The sequence below is a fragment of the Notechis scutatus genome, chromosome Z (genome assembly GCF_049901735.1).
Source record: "Notechis scutatus isolate UNSWTSFEM ecotype Mainland chromosome Z, rNotScu1.2, whole genome shotgun sequence".
Lineage (NCBI taxonomy): Eukaryota > Metazoa > Chordata > Lepidosauria > Squamata > Elapidae > Notechis > Notechis scutatus.
The window spans coordinates 139,593,158-139,611,113 of record NC_142025.1 but is presented as its reverse complement, the minus strand read 5'-3'; the positions used below and the strand labels follow the sequence as shown (position 1 = coordinate 139,611,113).

General features: G+C 40.3%; 1 protein-coding gene across 4 annotated transcripts in view; it reads right to left on the bottom strand.

Moving 5' to 3' along the window:
• SRRM2 (serine/arginine repetitive matrix 2) overlaps positions 1-17,956 on the bottom strand; it is a 57,498-nt gene that overhangs the window by 3,712 nt on the left and 35,830 nt on the right. For 2 of the 4 annotated variants that reach the window (XR_015746098.1, XR_015746100.1), the window contains one exon: positions 6,720-9,623. The exons of the other annotated variants lie outside the window; for them this stretch is intronic. The gene's annotated coding sequence lies outside the window, so the exon portion shown is untranslated. Of the gene's footprint in view, positions 1-6,719; positions 9,624-17,956 lie in introns of those variants that run through there. 4 annotated transcript variants of the gene reach the window in all.

Below are 17,956 nucleotides of genomic sequence, written 5' to 3'. Positions count from 1 at the left end.
AGCAGTCCTGCGTAAAAAGCAGTGCTAGAAATGAAAAGAGGAAGGCACAATGGGCTGGTTTATGCTCTCCTAAGTTTCAGGCGTCTACTTTATTTTCATAAGCAAAAGGACAATATATAAATGCAAGCAGCTGGCCACCAGGGGGTACTAAATATTTAAGGTACTGTATAGTTAGGAACGCTAAGTGTGTGGAACAGAAGACGTTTAAGATCTCCACTTGCTTATTCTGTAATCTTATGCTAGCTCTCTGATCAAGCAAGCAACTCATTTAGCCCATTCCACAGCTTTGTTAAAGATTAAGCAGGATAATCTCAAGTATGCTGTTTATCACATTTAAATTAAGGACCAATGGGAAAAGACAATATGGAATATGGAGGTTGAAACATACCTTTTCTTAAAATTCTACTTAACAGTAAAGGTCTCATGTTTCCTTTGCATGAGGTGGGGAGAGGAATCCGGAGAGTATGAAAAACATAGCTCAGAAAAAGTCGTGCTTGTTAAATTGGGCAACTTTAGGGCTTTTTAAAATCTGATTACTATTTTTATAAAGAAATCAGAGTAGCACATATGTTTCCTTTCCCTTCATAAAATCTTTGCTGTGGCCATTTTAATTAAAACTTCACTGAAGACTGCATCGTCTCTCTGACCTCCAGGCTGGAGTGTTCGAATTCATTATAACCGATAAACCAATTTTCCAAACTGATATTCATCCAGTATGTTGGACTACAATTCCTGAATCCCTTGATTTAACTAAAAAAGTAGTCCAATATCAGTGCAGAAACCAGCATTGTGAACATAGCAACTGTACTACTGTCTATTGTACTGCTGTCTACAACAACTATTGAAACCCAAAGAGAGTCTGATATTTTGTGAGAATTATAACAAGAGTACAGCTTTTCCTTGAGCTGCTTACTAGACTTATCTCTCTTTACATGTATTCAGCATGTAAAAGTGATGAGAACTATAAAAGCAAAAGAGGACTGGACTTTTTTTCCTTAAATATGTTTTGCTTTCTATTTCTCAATCTGGAGATCCATTCTATGTCTACCTATAAAGGCAATTTCTCATATACTTATTATCTGCAGTTTTATTTTTATAATGGTGACTGTTGGTATCTTCCACCATTTTCTACACTGGAACTGACAGTCTTTCACAACATACTATCCAATGGGGGGAGAGGGGGCCCATTTGATTGGCTTCAGTGTTGGTCCACTTTGGTAGAAAATAATTTGCTTTCAAAGGACATCCCCTAAAATGGGAAACTTTAATCTGATTGGATAGCTACAATTTATGGTCATGAGCTATGTCTATGTAATGAGACCTGTGCTTAAGAATCTCAGCTATGTTGCTATAATTTGTGTAAATTTCTGTCTGAATGGTAATTGTAATTATTTTTTAGGACTTATGACTTGGGTCACACATTACATTAAACCATGATTTACTACGTACACTACAACTTGCTTATTACAAAACTCACCCATTAACTCAAGGCTAGCAAACCGGTGGCTTACGCATGTTGTATGAACTCAGCCTATGCTTATTTCCTTAGAGCAGGGTTGTCAAACTCATTTTTATTGAGGGCCATATTAGGGTAGAGTTTGACCTTGGGGGGGGGGTGGGGGGAGGCAGAGTGGCGATGGCCAGCGGGATGTTACTCAGATGCAGAGTTGGAAGGGACCTTGTAGGTCATTTGTCCAACCACCCCCACCCCCAAGCAGACCCTACACCATTTTTAACAAATGGCAATCCAGTCTCTTCTTGAAAGCTTCCATGATGAACTTCCCACAATTTCTGAAGACAAGCTGTTTCATTGATTGATTGCTCTCACTGTCAGAAAAATTATCCTTATTTCCAGGTTAAATCTCTCCCTGTTCAATTTTCATCCATTATTCCTTCTTCTGGCCTACAGTTGCTTTAGAAGATAGCTTGACCCCTTCCTCTCTGTGGCAGCCCCTCAAATACTGGAAGACTGCTATCATGTCTCCCCTGGTCCTTCTCTTCACTAGACTAGCCAAGCCCAGTTCCTGTAACCGTTCTTCTATGTTTTAGTCTCCAGTCCCCTAATCATTCTGGTTACTCTTCCCTGTACCTTTTCTAGGGTCTCAACATTTTTTTTATAATGTGGTGAACAAAACTGGATGCAGTACTCTAGGTGTGGTCTTACTAAGGCTTTATAGAGTGGTATTAGTACCTCACTTGATCTTGATTATATCCCTCTGTTAAAATTCATGTCAGGCACACCTGTGGCGGCCCAAGCACTCTGCCAGTGGACTACCATGCTTCATTTTCAACTGTGATGGTCTCCTGCAATCCTCTGCCAGCAAAAATAGAGCTCAGGAAGGCTGCATGTGACCCTCCATTTTCGCTGGCAGTGGCACCACAGGCCAATCCTTCACTGTTTCCAAGACAGCCCTGCGGGCCAGATCTAAGCACTGCATGCAGCTCGCGGGCCTTGAGTTTGAAACCCTTGCCTTAGAAAAAAACTATTTTGACATATTTAGTCAAGCATGTGTAAAATTGAGTCAGGCTGCTTCTTTATGTAGATTATTCTCTGATTCTAGAATTGTATTTTGAAACTTTGACTTTGTTCTCAGTTCAGTCTGCAACTGTTTCTTAAGAGACCATCTTAATTATTTAATGGTGAAGATCCATTGTAAAGGTTATGATTCTGTCTGAAGTCTGAGCCATAAGAATTTCCACCAGTTATAAAAAAAGTTTTTTTATTAATTTTTTTATTTATTTAAAACATTTATATAACCACCCATCATATTCCAAACTCTGGGGAGCTCTCAAAATAATGAGGTTACATCTTCTGCCATGTGTGACTAGCATCTGCCATTTCCTCACAACCACGTCTAGAATTGTCTATTTATGGTATTTTTGTGCAGATTATCATGTAGTATATGGAAAAATATAGACATGTTTTGCCAACCAGCATGCAAACTCTAGAACATCCAATTCTGCATCGTATATAGTACTTTTCCAGCTAAATATTATATGTTTTTTTAAAAAAAACATAATCTTTCTAAACAACTAAAGTTGTGTTTTTTTTTATGCAGTGTAGTTCCACTTAACTACTGAAGTGAGACAGGAAGGAAACATAATGAGGACAAGCAAATATGGAAACTACCCCAAAACTGTAGAAAAGTGTTTCTGCATTTCAGCAGAAATTACTCATCTATCTACCTGTTAAGGTTTAGAAAGTGCTGGTTGCTATACCAATAATGTTTGAAAAGAATATGCTTTTTCATAGATCCATAAATATAAATTTGTGCTATCTAAACAGGCAGTGTAGTGTTTGTTCTATGTATCCTGTAACAAATATCCATGTATTCATGAGCTTAACGAAAGCAGGTGAAAAGCAAATTTATATAGCCTCAACTTTTAGAACACAAGCATTCATTCGGATTGTCATTTATCTTGAAACTGCCCTATCTATTTTAATAAGTGCAAGATCTCACCTTACATTAGGGCTGCATTCAGTGCAAAATGATAACAGAAGGGTAGATCCTTTATAAGTTATTTAAGAACAAGATCACACAATGTTGTAACTTCCTGCCCAAAAAAATGATTTTATTATTTTTTAGTCGCTCCAGTTTCACCCGGCTGGGAATCTTCAAGTGTAAACTGCCATTCTCACTGATGGAAGCTATCAGTTACATTTTTAGGATGACAGAATGACACCACTCAGTAACAGATTGAAGCTACCTTGGAGGTCATCTAGTCCATCCCCCTGCTCATGCAGGAAAGCTATACTATTTTTAACAAATGGTTGTCCAGTTTCTTCTTAAAAGCCTGCAGTGATGGGGCACCCACAATTTCCGAACGCAATTTGATCCACCGGTTGGTTGGTTCTGAATTTTCTCCTTAGCAAGATTGCTTCCCTCCTTGATTAGTTTCCATCCATTGTTTCTTGTCCTGCCTTCAGGTGCTTTGGTAAATAGGTTGGTCCTTCTTTTCATTAGACTAGGTATACCCAGTTCCTGCAATCATTCTTCATATGTTATAGCTATAGTACTATTTTATTAATGCTATTTCTTCTCCCCAAGTCTAATCCATTCTACAATGGAAACTTCTAAGACAGCTTCACCTCCAATGTGTTGAGAATAATCCATTAGGAAAATTAAAATCCAGTAAAACTCAATTCCTGATTATTTTCACGGATACCTCTAGTTTGCTTAGCAATATTACAGAAGTGGTTTGTCACTGCCTACTTAGAATTTTTTTCCCCTAGCTTTCCGATCTCACCTATAGTCCTGTTATTTCCTGGTCATCTCTCATCCGGCCCAGCCCTGCTTAGCTTTTTGCTACCAGAAAAATACATAAGGTGTTTTTTCCTCGGCTGCTTTAGACAACTGCACTCAATCACTAGATGCAGGAACCATGTCTACAAAGCTTCCATCTAGCTCTCATTCAAACTCAAGTCATGTAACTCATCACAGCCCTCACTAGATCCAGATACAAATTTGGCATTTGTACAGTCTCACCCAAATCCAATAATGTGGAGAAGCAGAACAACAAGTCATCAGAAGTACTTACAAAGCAGCTTCATAGATATACAAAAAGCACAGGAGATAAGATGGGCCACAATTGCCAAAGGGTGAATAAACATCACCCAAAGCTTTGCACAGATAGGAACAGTACCACTGTATCATTTTGCCTCTTTACCCACAGGGCCAAGTCTATTAAGATATCATAGTCAGCAATATTGAATGTTCTTAACTGATCAAAGGTCCACAAGGTCATCTTCCCCCTTTCTCTTCCCTGATAAGAGATCATTGATCAGGAAAACCAAAGCAATATTAGTGACAAGCCAAGCTATGAAAAGTTCTTGTTCTAAACCAAACTTTTAGGTATAGAAGGCTTACAACTCTTATCGCCCATGAAAAGACATACTGCACTAATTGCAAAAGATTACACTTGTATGAAAATCAGTGCAAACGTCAAGGTGTTCTTCCAAGTTGTAGTTTCGTAGCTCTTTAGTTAAGATTCTGAGTAAGTTAAGATTCTGAGTAAGACTGCTTCCAAGAAAAACAGCGGGCTGCCATCCGTTTCCTTGGGGCGAATTTCTCATAACATCCTGATTTACAACCATATACTGTACATGTCCTTTTGAGCAAACAACAGACCACTACTTTTCAATTGATCAACAAATTTCTATGGTCACAAAATACACATTCTGGTTGTAAATTTCTTTAGAGTAATTTTGGTGCATGTGCTGATAATCAGGCTACAGGACGTAGCCGGAGGAAGGAGGGCAATGGAAATGTACAGCGGGAAACATGCCAAGAAAGTTTCGGAACAGGTCAGTGAGCCTACAGTACTCGCAGGTGACAATTCCCCTTCCCCCCTCACCAAGCACAGAAGCAAACGTCTTTCTGCTAGCAGAGACCGCAAGCCAACCACATCCTGTCTCATAAAATGGCGGCGAAAGCCTTGCCTGATTCTTCTCTGCAATTTCTGCCCATATAAGGCAATTGGCGATGAGCGTTATAGCTCACCACACATCCAATCACATGAAGCCTAAGTGCAGCACCCAAGCAGGAAGTCTCAGTCACACATATACGCCAATCTGGCCAAGCAAGCGAAGGGAGGAGAGGAAGCATCTAGCAGGTTGCAATGAGGAACAGAGAAGGGATCTGGAAACCAGGGCTTAAAGCTTCGTCACAGGGGAAGGGGGGAGGAACCCATGGGTTTGGAGAGGGATAAGAGCCAGGACTTGAGAAGCGAGATTCTCTGGGCAGAAAAATGGAGCAAGAAAGATAGGGGGGTACAGAAGAAGGAACTAGATGTAGGAGCTTATGTACAAGAGCCGGAAGGAGGAACATCTTTAAATGGTTACAAAAGGACTGAATGGAAGTGAATGACTCCAGACACCTGTTCCCTTTGCACCCAGACCCATGCTCATATCAAAATGTGACTCTCCTGTCTGCCTTCTGTCCTTTATCATGTCAAAAACACCTGTTCCATCACACATGAAGGAGGGGTCCTTCCTGTTCCATATCTAGCATGAGGTTCTCAGTACATTACATTTCATTTAGTACAAAAACAGAAAACATTGTCCAAAGGGTCAAATTACCATAACAAACATTGGGCTTTTCTTTTGAAATTTGATAGTCCAGGTCATAACTAATTATTTGGGAATATCTTCAGTTCTTTTCAATGCAGCTATTTTTAATAACCTCACTAACTTCATAATTAAGCCCATTTTACAGGTGGACAGAAACTAAAGGAGTTCACATTCTGCACTAAGCTAGAAATGGGGGTGGTTTTTTTCCCTTTTTTCCCCCATTCCCCAATGCAAGTAGATAAAACTCCTGGTACAAGGCCAGCTACATGCATGTTTGATCCTTGACTCTTCCTGGCTGACTAAGATAACCAAGAAAGATTGGTTGATCAAATACCCAGACTGGTCAATGCTTCACTGGGAGAAACTGTTATTATCCAGATTTAAGGTGACTGGGAAACCACTACTGAAGAAGTCCACTTGGGGTGCACCAAGTTGGACAATTTGCTCCAAACTCCAATGTAACATTCCTCTGTGAGGTGCTTAAAGGCCTTGTAGCATCTCAGTTCTATCAACTAGCTCTATTTTAATCTGAATGTAGGCTTGGGTTAAATGGCAATATAACATTAGTTATCCTTATAGATTATCCACAGGCAAGGTATGTCTCTACTGGCCTTCCAGAGTAGGCTTAGGAGGTACCATTATACACTGATGACGCCTGCATTTTATGTTTATATGAAATTACTAGAAAATATTATCAAGAGATTTGCAGTGCCTTATCAACATATGTGGGATATGCGCTATATTTTTCATTTTCATTTAGTACCAGAGTACTTATTGATGCTTAGAATCGATATCTGATGGCAACAATAAGCTTGGTAGGTTGAGGTTGAGTGAATTGAAAGATAATCTTTCAACCAAAGAACCCTGTGATTAGAAAACAGACAGATTCAGGAATAGGAATTAAGCTTGTTCTGAGTCTCATGATAACCTCACTGAAGAATTGAGTTAACAATCTATTGGCGCTTCAGATTTCAGTTCAGGTGGTAACTACAGCTAAGAGTACCTTTGGCCAGGTTGCCAACTACATTCACTTCTGATGAGATCAGACCTGACTACAGTAACACGTGCCCAGGTGACATGTAGACTAGATACTGAACTGTATTATATCTGATAGGGGTTACTTTTAAAGAGTCTTTATAGAATTCTTTATTGTCCGAGTGTGATTGGACACACAAAGAATTTATCTTTGGTGCCTATTTATAGATGACAACCAATCCAGAATGCAATCACAACATGGATTGACGTTTGCAGCAAGATCTACAAGTATTGCAGTGATTACAAGTTTGTTCTCACACCCATCTCAGAGCAATGGTGATATTTTAAGCTCTAAATGCATTAGGTCCAAAATATCTTAGGGACCATCTCTTCCCATTCAAGCACATCTATTTCCTAAGTTCTGAAGGAGAGACTCTTTACATTGTATCTCAGTGGTGGCCAAGGTACGTTTCACTGGAAGAAAAAGGCCATTCTCATTTAGACTGTGTCTGGCTTTCTGAAATTTCACTTCTCAGGAGATGAAACAAGTACTGATATTTCACCCAAGACCATACTGTAAAAAAAACATTAAAAATCAGAAATAAAATATTGTTATTTGCTTTTAAAAATTAATTGAAGGGGGACATGTCTTAGAATTTAATTAAATGCTATAATTCATCAAATATATATGTGTATATATGCATTGAGGCAAAAGCTTTACATGCAAATTAGTGGTAGTATCATCAACAGAATTTAATGTTTCAATTCAATTTCTCTCACATGCATGTTTTGAGGGGGCACTGCTTTTGTAAAAAATGAAAAAGAAAACCAAAGTAGCACACGAAGCCTAGCAGACATTTAGAAATTTTGTTTTAAACTAAACAGGTAGGTATTTTAAAAAACAAACTATGCTGCTTAAAGCTTGAGAGGTTATATTGACATCGGATACTTAATTCTAATGAATTCTGTTTGGTTCCACCTAACTGTAATGTTCAAATCCAGCCACAGTGGTATAGAAAACATAGTCTATGACTTAGGAATAAGCAGAAACTAGTTCACAGGTTCATCATAGTTTAGTGCAACATGTGAATCTTGAGAATGACTGATCAATACTACAGTGTGTATCCATAGTAGAGAGGAAACCTGAACCAGGTTAGGGAGAATTGTTTAAATTAATGTAATTGATTCATCCTTAAGAATAATTAATTAGCTCTCAAACAAATCCTGTCTTACCTAAATATCAATTATTTCAAACAACCTACACTATGGATAATTAAATCTAATTCTTTTTTGATTGGTATTCATTAACATTGTCCTCATTATCTTGCTGCATATCATTCCAGTCTCAAAAATCACCTACAATAGATAGGAAAAAAATGCCTTAATTTTTTTTCCTTTTTTCCAAATTCTATACCACTGAAAAATCATGAAATGCAGATGACTCCATGATGAGGATCCAAGGAACAATTGTACAGGGACAATGAACAAGGGTATTTCCGATAATGTTGATTTAACTTTTACAGGTTTTAAGCCCACTTCTGCTCTCCCCCACAATTATACATGCATCCAGAATGGGGAAGTGAATAGAACAGTATAATTGGAGAGGAAGCAGGTGGGCTGTTGGGTGAGGGAAAGGAAAGCTACTAACTAGTTCTTTTTTTAGCCCAATCAGTAAAAGTAGAAATTAAAAGTCTTGAGGTTTAGATATACATGATATCTTCCACCTGGATGTTTGTATGTTGAACCCATAAGTATGTAGTAGCCCCTAACGAACCATTTAATACCTTTCAGTGCAGTGTTTTAATCATTTTAATGCCCTGATTAATTTTGGTAACAAGATTGGTTTTAATGTTAATTATGTGTATAAAAATCCCTATCAAACAACTTCTTCCTCTTCACCACCACAGAGGAAATGCTTGCAATAAATAAGCTACATAATTTCCTCTGTGTACACACACACAAAGTACACTCTGTTCAAGGGGGGAAAGGTTTAATTCATACACTAACTTACCCAGGTTCAATCCATTAAGTCAATATGAGTTTGGCCCGTTTATTTAATCACATGGCTGCTTCAATTTATTTAGGAAAAAGATCCTGTAGAAATTCCTATGTTAGTTCAACTTTTTAAACCAGATGCCCTCAATCTGAGGCCCTCCAGATGTCTGGGAATCACAAATTCACACAATTCAAGCCAGTATTGCAGGTTTAAAATAGGTTTGCCACTGTTGATCGAAAGCCCTGGCTGTAATGTCAGATTGCCAATTTCTTTCCCCAAACTTAAATATTAGTAAGAGAGATCTTTTTCTACCACTTCATTGATAAGGAAAACTTACACCTGTGAAATTTCATGCTATGCTTTACATGAACAGATCTAAATCCACAGGGAAAATATACAAATTGATGAGCTTGGCCATAGACAAAGCACCAACACTCTGTTCAAACTTAGTTTGTAATTCTATCTGTCTATGGAGATTCTCAGCATCCAAGTCCTGGTTGTTCCAAAGGTGCTTTTTTTCTCAAGAGGCAACTGGAATTCTCAAAATGTCTTCAAAGGAAAACCAGAATGTCCGGTTGCTTCCTGAGAAAAGAAAAGAAAAAAGTACCTTTGGGATTGTAATTCTACCATGTATTCAACCGTTCCAAACCTCACACTAGTGCTTCCTTGTGCTATCTTTAAGTTTTTGCTTGAAGCAGAAGTCATAAAGAAGATGGACAGATCTGAGCAACTGAAAGAGCATCTCCCAATCATGTCGAAGAGAATCAGTAATACACAAAAGGAATGAGAAAAATCATTTGGAAAGTTCATACTATGGGAGAGGGCAGTAACAAGGGGCATGTGATTTCCGTACGTTGTGTGGTATGGCTATAAAAATAGGCATTATTTTAAGGGGAAAAGGATGACATGATGCTATGGAACTGACAGCCACTGAGGAAGAAAATAATGCTGGGGCCCACTGCAGAAAGTTAAAGGGACTTCAGACAGTCCTCAACTTACAACAGTTTGTTTAGTGACCATTCAAAGTTACAACAGCACTGAAAAAAGTGACATAAGATTCTTTTTCACGCTTATGTCCATTACGACATAAGTGGCCATGGCTATGTGATCAAACTTTAGGTGCTCGTCTACTGACTTGTATTTATGATGTTCCGGAGTCAAATGATCATGTTTTGTGACTTTCTGACAAGCAAACTCAATGGAGAAGCCAGATTCACTTAACAACTGTGTTACTAACTGAACAATTGCAATGATGAACTTAACAACTGTGCCAAGAAAGATTGTAAAATGGGCAAAACTTACTAATGAAATGTCTTTCTTAGCAACAGAAATTTGGGTTCAATTGTGGTCATATTTCAACTACCTGTAACAGGTAGACTACCTATACAAGACCACTTGAGAAGAAGAGCAGAGATGAGAAATTACAGGTCTGTCCCTGCTCCAGAGTAAATCCAGCCTTTTGAAAAGTACAATTTTCTAACCAAGAACTGGCTAGAACATGCTGGTAGGGAAATTCTGGTGGTGAAGTCCATGCATCTTAAAAGTTGCCAAAGTTGAGATACTCTAGATTAGAGGAAGAAATGATAATGGCAACCAGTTATTTGTCCATCTGGAGCAATGTATCTAAGCCTCTTCAAACAAAGGAAGTTGCCCTACCTTAAGCCATGACAGAGTAGCTTGTAACAAAGGATCATTAGGCTTAATGTCTATGGAGATTTTCAGTCATCCAGGTCAGAGTTATCCCAAAGGTGCTTTTTCAAGAGGCAACTGAAGCTTCTTGCATGCCAAGCTAAACATCTTCAGAGAAAAACAAAAATGTCCAATTGCCTTTTGAAAAAGCACCTTTGGAAGGATCATTAGGCTTATTTTACTTTCAAGCAAAAAGCCCTCCCAAATTTAAAGAGACCAGCTTTAAATATCATTGATGAGTAAATTAAGATAGATATAAGAGAAAATGTGAATTGCAGGGCCTTACATTTATATGATATTTTCCAGTTCCAGGCTAAAATACCTTTGTTCTCATAGACATTTTAGACTTTGATTGTTGAAAATTGAATGTTAAGTGCCTGCATTTCTGGAATCATGACTGATATACTTTGCACATTTATTGATTTTATTATGTTTACTCAGTGTACAATAAATAATAGGTTGGTCCCAAAGATGAGGAATTTCTGAACAAAGGGGTCTCAGCTGGTCTCCCTGAATAGATTGGCAAAACCTTTGGCAAGATATTGTTCTTTTAAAGACTTATTGGGAGCAGCAATAGAGAGAACTATGATTTCTTAAATACATGAGTGAGTTTACATATTTAGACAGTTAGTTCTTTGGGGAATTTAAAAATTACTATATTAAATCTACTTTAGGACCTACATTACTGCTTTCATGCTTTCCTTCTCAAGGTAGAAACTGCAATGTTGGCAATTGCCTCTTTGGATAGCAGTAGCGTTAATGAGTCACAATCAAAAATAGTTTCTAAGGCCAAAGTTTGCCTACTCATGCATTCGTGGATTCTGGTAGACTGATTTGGTATTGACAAGAGCAACGGCAGGAAGAGCCCAGCAAGACAAATGAAGTATTAGCTCTAATTTGGCTTGGAATAACCCTACCATTGTGGTGCAATGCAGTGCAGTGGCTAGGAGCAGGGCCTTCTTGGTGGCAGCACCATGCAACTATTTTGCAAGAAATATAAAGTACTTCTCAACTATAGAACCACTCAGCCCTCACTTATAATACTAAACATTAAATTAATAAGTAGCTTCATCTAAAGAAATAGTTAATCCCCACAAATGCCATAGAAATATTAGCAAGAGACCTTTGCATTCAGGACCCCTCCTGCTAAAATACTATGAATTAGAGAGGAAGGGCTGGAAAAGATATTTGGATGCCATGAAGCATCTATATCTAAAATGCAGAATCTTTTTTTTATTTTTTTATTGTGACAAACATTCCATCTTTTCTTTAAACAGTGTGTCATCTGGGGTACAAATAACTTGTGAAATAATATTTATGGTTAATACAATTTCCTTATCATAATAACAATAATTACATTCTTATTTTAAACTACTATACATGATATATCTTATCATTGTAACCATATCCTTAACTCCTTCCCCTCTATATTCATATATTCATAAGTGTTCTATATATCTATATTCTATGTTCATATATTTAATTTCTAATTTCCATTTTTCTTTTCCAGCCATGGATAAAATAATTCCCATATCATATAATATTCAGTTTGTTCTTTTTCGTTAATTGCCAGTGGTAATCTATTCATTTCTGCACATTCTAATAGTTTCCTGATCACATTGTCTTGTATCGGAATCTTTTCAGAATCATGCAAGTTATGATATTCCCTGTGACAATCTATCCATGCAAAAATTGAACTCTGAAGAAATAGGACAGGAAGAGTATTGCCACTGGTGAACATACTGTTGGAACAGACTCCTGAGAATATAACAGACAGCCAAGAAGACCATAATAGAACATGGAATAATAGAGTTGGAAGGAACCTTGCAAGTCTTCTGGATCATTAACACTGGATCATTGAACAAATCAATCCAAAATTCTCACTAGAGGCATAAATGGCAAATTATCTTTGGACAGATTATGCAAACATATATAAAGTTCTCTAAACAATGCTATAATGCTGGGGAAGGTGGAAGGAAATAAAACAGCACAACCAGAAACAAGTTGGATGGACTCATTTATAATGGCCAGGTATGCACCATCAGAAGACTTGAAGGACCAGGTAGGGGACAGATCAGCATGGAGGAAATCTACAGTGGAGATTTTAAAGATTTGTGAACTTTTTTGAATTTTCAATATTTCTGCATAAGTATGAGCCAAGACATGATCTGGTCTCCACACAAGTCCCAAAGCTAAATAAAGAGAATCCTGTTCACTAAATGAGTCAAAAACTTCTAACTTGTTCATTTATTCATTGAGGAAAATGATCCAAAACTATGCATTTGTGTGTGACAAAAGTATGTGGACTTTTGCTTTCAGTAACTGGTGTGCACCCCTTTAAGCATAATAACTGCAACTAAATATTTTTGATAATTGTCGATCAGCCCTATACACAAGTCTGGAAATTTTTTAGCCCATTCCTCCATTTACAGAAGAGCTTCAGTTCAGGAATTTTAGTAGGCTTCCTGGCATGAACTGTCTGCCTCAGGTCCTTCCACAACAATTCTATAAACTGAAGACCAAGATTTTGATTTGGCTATCACAAAATGTTGACTTTCTTTTGCTTTTACCATTCTTTGGTTGTACAACTTGTGTGCATTGGGTCATTATCTTGCTGCATGATCCATTTCCTCATGCACATTTTCTGTGGAATTTTCTGATACAATTTAGGATTCATAATTCCATCAATGATAGCAAGCAGTCATGGTCCAGAGGCAACAAAGTCGGTCCAAACTATGATATCATGTTTCACAGATGGGAAAAGGTTCTTCAGGTGAAATGTAATGCTTGGCTTTTACCAAACTTTCCAGTCAAGCCAAAAAGTTCTATTTTAGTCCCATCTGTCCACAGAACATTCTTCTGATAACCTTCTGGCCTATCCATGTAGCCTTTTGCAAACTGTTGGTGGGCAGCAAGGGAAAGTAGTTGTCTTTTCTTTACAAGTCTGCCACGCACATCATTGTTCAGTATTCTCCTGGTGGTAGTCTCATGAACACCAGCATTGTCAATGCAAGAGTCTTTAGTTCCTTAGCCATTACTGTGGGCTTATTTGAGATCTTCCAAAATCTTACACATCTAGTTCTTGATGTGATTTGGTTGGTCAAACATTTAGGAGAGAGTAACAATGATGTTGAATTGCCTACATTTGTAAACCATTTGCCTGACTGTAGATTAGTGCAAACTATTTGGAAATAGTTTTGTAACACTTCCCAGCCTGGTGAGGGTCAGGAACTGTTTTTCACAGGTCCTCAGAAACCTCCTTTGTTTCAGCCATGACGCACTTCCACACATGTTATAAAGATCAGACTTTGATAGTTGAATACCCAGAGTTGTATTCTTTAACTAAAGCAGGACTTCCCAGGCTCACACTGCATTATCATTCTATTGATTAAAACACCCAATTCTTATCTCCCCTTCAAATGAACTGTTAATCCTAGAGGTTCGTATCCTTTTGCCACACATAAATATGTAGAGTTGGTTCATTTCCCTGAATAAATACATGATCAAATTTAACTTGTTTGTTTAATTGGGTTACCTTTATTTGATTTTAGGTCTGCGTGGAGAACAGATCAGCAGAAATATTGAAAATTCAAAAGAGTTGCCAAGCTTTTAAGCACCATTGTATCTAGATGGTCACTAAGAATCAACACTAATTTGAGGCACATATTCACAGAGGGGAAGGGTATGGTACAATGCCTTCTCTAGAACTTTTTCTACCAGCTTCCTAGCAATTCTTTTTTGTTTATCTTTCCCCCACTATCACCCTCTGGCTCTTGTAGTGAAGGCGCGGGAGGCCAATTGAGCAAGGGAGGCTGCAAACGAGAGGGAGGGAGTAACACACTAAACGCAGACAAGCTCAGGAGGGCTTTCAAGTTTCTCAGGCTCTGGGCAGGATGTGGTTGCCTCATCTTCTTTGCTGGGTCTCAGTAGTTTCCCCCTTCCCCCTACTCTTTTCTTGGCTGCAAATACTGAACTGAATACTCCTAGCTAAGGAAATGAAAGGGAAAAAAATAAGGTGATTCAGTAATGCCGTATAAACAACAGATTTGTTGAATCAGACGGTGGGCCTCTCCAGTGGAGTATTTCTGAAAGAGATGAATACAGAACAACAGAGTTGGAAAGGAGGGTCATCAGGTCCAATCCTGTGCTCAAGCAGGAGACCGTATCCCATTTCTGACAAGAAGTTGTCCAGTCTCTTCTTGAAAGCTTCCAGTGATGAACTCCCACAACTTCTGAAGCCAAGTTGTTCCATCGGTTAATTGTCCTATCAGAAAATTTATCCTTATTTTTAGGTTGAATGTCTTCTTGATCAGTTTCCACCCATTATTCCTTGTCTGCCCTTTGGAACACAGGTTGACCCCCTCTTCTCTGTGACAGCTCCTCAAATATGGGAGCACTGTTATCTTCATTAGACTAACCATGCCCAGTTCTTGCAACTGTTCTTTGTGTTTTAGCCTCCAGCCCCCTAATTATCTTGGTTATTCTTCTCTGCACTCTTTCTAGAGTCTCCGCATCTTTTTTTTTATAGTGTGGTGACCAAAACTGGATGCAATATTCTAGGTGTGGTTTTACTAAGGCTTTATAGAGTGGTACCTCACTTTATCTTGATTGTATCCCTCTGTTGATGCAATTTAGGATTGCATTGGCTTTTTTGGCTGTCGTCACACACTGTTGGTTCAGTGTTGGCTTCAGTCAGGTCAACTTCAGGGCTGACATCATATTTAATTGATTGTCCACTAGGGCTCCAAGAGCCACCTCACTATTCCTGCTATTAAGCCAGGTTTTACCTAATCTGTATGTGTGCTTTGGTTTTTCTAGCCTAAGTGTAAGCCTTTACTTTTCTCTATATTGAATTTCATTTTGTTGGATAGGGCCCAGTATTCAAGCTGTCGAGCTCCAGCCAGATCATGAGCCTGTCTTCTGGAGTGCTGGCTATTCCTGCCAGCTTAGTATCATCTACAAATTTGATGAGTTCCCCTTCTATTTCCTCATCTAAATCATTTGTGAAGATATTGAAAGAGTACTGGACCTAAGACGGAACCTTGCAGTATGCCACTACTTACTTCCCTCCATGAAAGGTAACAGTCTTTTATCACTGAGGTTCCAAAATACCTGATGTTCAATGGCAACTGCTGAGTTAGCTGTGCATATCCATGTCCAAAAAGACATTTTAAGAAGCAGGAGATGAATAGAGGGACAGATCACCAAGGAAGAATAGTGATAAGTACCTCGATATGGTACCGTGTTTCTCCAACAATACGGCCTCCACCAATAGGAAGGCCCAGCATGTTTTATCAGCATAAAATCAAATTAAGCCCCTCTCCCCAATTAAGGCCTATATTAAACATGCAAAATGGGGGGGGAATGACTTGCCGTTAGGAAGTACTTTTGTTGCATACCCGGATATGGTGCTGCCTGCATTGACTTTGGCGTTGGTGGGGCACTTCGTATCAGGAGCCCTTCCGCCACCATTGCTTCCCCTTCTCCCCATGATGCCGCAGCGTTTAGAGCAATGCCGCGGCGTTTGCCACAGCCATGCACGGCGAGCCAGGCCTCCTCCCTGCAACCGGAGTCCGGCGGAGACACTCGGCTTCAGGTGCTCCTGTCTTCCATTCGCCTTCAAAGGCAAAGCCAATTCTTTTAAAAACGACACCCTACTACCGGTACGACAAAGCCTCCCCTGCCTGAGAGGGCAGCCCAATCCCACGTGGGGAGGCAAATCTCCCGGGGCCGCAGTGCAGGATCAGCCCACCCCAGGAGAAGCACCCAGCCGCCATCCCTGCCTGGCGCCGGACAGAGCACGAAGTGCAGCTGACAGGCGGGGCCTCCTGCCCAGTGGTGGAGCTCTCGCCAAGGCAGCGAGCGCCTCCCCACTGGATCCTCCGCTCATCCCGCCAGGGCCGCGCCAGACCCGTGCAGGCAGGGCAGAGCCGGGAAAGCAAGCCGCAGGTACGCGCCTGCCTGCCAAGCGAAAGAGCTGGGCAGACCCAAGCTTGGCTTCCTTCCCAAGTCCCTCCAGCCTGAACCCAAAGGGGCCACCGGGAGATGCCGCCTGAGGCAGTGATAGCGCCCACCCATCCGTGGACAGGGAGGCAAGGTGACGGCCTGTACTGCATCCTTCTCCAAGCTGAGCCCCACTGAGTCAGAGCCTTTACCCAATGCCCGTTCCGCTGCAGCGTTTGGAGCTGCCGGTGCATTTGGAGATGCGTGGGGACGGGGACGGGCTGGGCGAGGGTGGAAAGGACAGGCGACTTCGGGCTGTCTCCGCCAGCCCGGGAAGCAATGCTGGCGGGATGAGCAGAGGGTCTGGCAGGGAGGCACTCGCTGCCTTGGTGAGAGCTCCACTGCCGGGCAGGAGAACCCGCCTGTCAGCTGCGCTGGGCACCCCAGGTGAAGCTCTTCACGCTCTGCCTGGCACCAGGCAGGGATGGCGGCTGGGCGCTTCTCCTGAGATGGGCCAATCCTGCACTGCAGCCTCAGGAGATTCGCCTCCCCATGTGGGATTGGGCTGCCCTCTCGGGCGGGGGAGTCTTTGTTGCAGTAGGGCGTCGTTGTTAAAAGAATTGGCTTTGCCTTCGAAGGCAAAGGGAAGGCGGCGACAGGAGCGCCTGAAGCCAAGTGTCTCCACCAGGGTCCGGTTGCAGGGAGGAGCCCTGGCTGGCCGCACGTGGCTGCGCCAAATGCCACGGCATTGCTCTAAACGCCGCAGCAGCAAGGGAGGAGGGAAAGCAACATTGGCGGAAGGTCTCCCAAAATGAAGTGCCCCACCAATGCCAAGGTCAACATCCAAAGCCGTTGCTGTCCGCCCACCCGAGGATGCAAGGAGGGGGAATTAAGTCACCCCTGAAAAGACGGCCTAGCCGTTTTTTCAGGGGTCAAAAAAAAATAAGGCCCGGCCTTATTTTGTGAGAAACACGGTAGTGATGTTCTCAGACGTATTAAAGATCAGATGAATTAAGACAAAATGCAAAGAATGAACATCAGATATGTTCAAAATAAAGGAAAATAAAATAAAGAGTTATTCAGGAACGATGACAACTAAATAATCTAGGGACACCTGAGTTCAAGTCTGGTTTTGGCAATAAATGTTCACTGAATTACTATGGGTCAGTCACACATTCTCAGTTTAACCTTTCCCATACAGATATTGTTGGGAGAAAGAAAACTAATTATTCTACCTTGAGCTCTTAGATGAAGGCTAAGGTATAAATCTAGCAAATACATAA